At 46.6% G+C, this 2500-nt stretch overlaps 1 protein-coding gene across 2 annotated transcripts in view; it reads left to right on the top strand.

Annotated features, from left to right (window-relative positions):
- syn1 (synapsin I) overlaps window positions 1-2500 on the top strand; it is a 35858-nt gene that overhangs the window by 16949 nt on the left and 16409 nt on the right. The window lies entirely within an intron of this gene.

Genomic DNA, 2500 nt, shown 5'->3' on the forward strand with positions numbered 1-2500 from the left:
CAATCAGTCATCAATCACTTTGCCGTGTCATGTTTAGGATGATAGTGATTGCTTGTGCCGTGTCATGTTTAGGATGGTAGTGATTGCTTGTGCCGTGTCATGTTTAGGATGGTAGTGATTGATTGTCAAAGTCAAAGTCAAAGTCAGCTTTATTGTCAATTTCTTCACATGTTCCAGACATACAAAGAGATCGAAATTACGTTTCTCACTATCCCACGGTGAAGACAAGACATGTTTTACCAATTTAGGTCCACAGACAAACATAACATTAAAGTAAACAAAAAAGTAAGTAAATAAGTAAATAAAAAAGTAAGTAAATAAGTAAATAAGAGGGCACATATAATAATGAAAAAATAAGAGCAGCAAAATGTGGTTGAAATTGTGCATAGACAGTCAATAAAAATACTAGTGCAAATTCAGGCCAATAAAAGGCTTGGGTAGTTCTGTTTGACCTAAGTAAGAAAGAAAGTGGCATAGTGGTGCAAGTTATGTAAGAGCAGCAGAAGTGTTGTGTTTTCAGGACAACAACACCAGTTGTAAAGTGTACAAGTGTGCAAGTGTGCAAGTGGAGTAGTGCAGGCGGCCATTTTTGGGTCCAATGTCCAGGATGTTATGTAGCTGAGGGTGGAGGGGGGAGAGGAGGGAGAGAGTTCAGCATCCTTACGGCTTGGTGTATGAAGCTGTTGGTGAGTCTGGTAGTGCGGGAGCGCAGGCTTCTGTACCTCTTCCCAGAGGGCAGTAGATCAAACAGATTGTGAGCGGGGTGACTTGCATCACTCACAATTTTGGTCGCCTTGCGGGTGAGGTGGGTGGTGTAAATGTCCTTCAGGGAGGGGAGTGAAGCACCAATAATCCTTCCAGCTGTGTTCACTATGCGCTGCAGGGCTTTCCTGTTGTATTCAGTGCAGCTTCCGCCCCACACAGCGATACAGCTGGAGAGGATGCTCTCGATGGTGCCTCGGTAGAATGTGGTCATGATGGCTGGTGGAGCACTTGCTCGCCTGAGTTTCCGCAGGAAGTACAGGCGGCGCTGAGCTCTCTTCGCCAGTGATGCAGTGTTGGTGGTCCAGGAGAGGTCTTCACTGATGTGCACCCCCAGGAATTTGGTGCTGCTCGCTCTCTCCACCACAGCACCGTCGATGGTCAGTGGCAGGTGTTGGGTGTGACCTCTCCGGAAGTCAACAACAATCTCTTTGGTCTTGCTGACGTTCAGCAGGAGGTTGTTGTCCCTGCACCACGTGGTCAGATGGTCGACCTCCAACCTGTATTGAGTCTCGTCGCCCTTGGTGATGAGACCCACCAGAGTTGTGTCGTCAGCAAATTTCACTATGTGATTGTTGCTGTAGGTTGCAGTGCAGTCATGTGTCAGCAGGGTGAAGAGCAGCGGACTGAGCACGCAGCCTTGGGGGGCCCCTGTGCTCAGTGTGATGCTGCTTGAGGTATTGTTGCCAACACGTACTACTTGGGGCCTCTGACAGAGGAAGTCCAGTAGCCAGTTGCAGAGGTAGGTACTGAGTCCCAGTTTGTCAAGTTTGCAGATGAGTTGTTGTGGTATTATGGTGTTGAATGCAGAACTGAAGTCTATAAACAGCAATCTCACATATGAGTCTCTTTTTTCCAGGTGGGTGAGGGCTGGGTGGAGGGCAGAGCAGATTGCATCCTCTGTAGACCGCTTGGCTCGGTATGCAAACTGGAAGGGGTCCAGGGTGGGGGGGAGAATGGCTTTGATATGTGACATGACAAGCCGCTCAAAGCACTTCATGATGATGGGTGTCAGTGCCACAGGGCGGTAGTCATTGAAGCAGGATGGAGCAGTTTTCTTCGGCACAGGTATGATGGTGGCAGCTTTGAAACATGGCAGCTTTGAAACATTGTGCCGTGTCATGTTTAGGATGGTTGTGATTGATTGTGCTGTGTCATGTTTACATCGGTAGTGATTGATTGTGCCGTGTCATGTTTATGTCGGTAGTGATTGATTGTGCCGTGTCATGTTTAGGATGGTAGTGATTGCTTGTGCTGTGTCATGTTTAGGATGGTAGTGATTGTTTGTGCCGTGTCATGTTTAGGATGGTAGTGATTGCTTGTGCCGTGTCATGTTTACATCGGTAGTGATTGATTGTTGTGTCATGTTTAGGATGGTAGTGATTGATTGTGCCATGTCATGTTTAGGATGGTAGTGGTTGCTTGTGCCGTGTCATGTTTAGGATGGTAGTGATTGCTTGTGCTGTGTCATGTTTAGGATGGTAGTGATTGTTTGTGCCATGTCATGTTTAGGATGGTAGTGATTGCTTGTGCCGTGTCATGTTTACATCGGTAGTGATTGATTGTTGTGTCATGTTTAGGATGGTAGTGATTGATTGTGCCAAGTCATGTTTAGGATGGTAGTGATTGATTGTGCTGTGTCATGTTTAGAATGGTAGTGATTGATTGTGCCGTGTCATGTTTAGGATGGTAGTGATTGATTGTGCCATGTCATGTTTAGGATGGTAGTGATTGCTTG

The sequence above is a fragment of the Alosa sapidissima genome, chromosome 8 (genome assembly GCF_018492685.1).
Source record: "Alosa sapidissima isolate fAloSap1 chromosome 8, fAloSap1.pri, whole genome shotgun sequence".
Taxonomy (NCBI): domain Eukaryota; kingdom Metazoa; phylum Chordata; class Actinopteri; order Clupeiformes; family Clupeidae; genus Alosa; species Alosa sapidissima.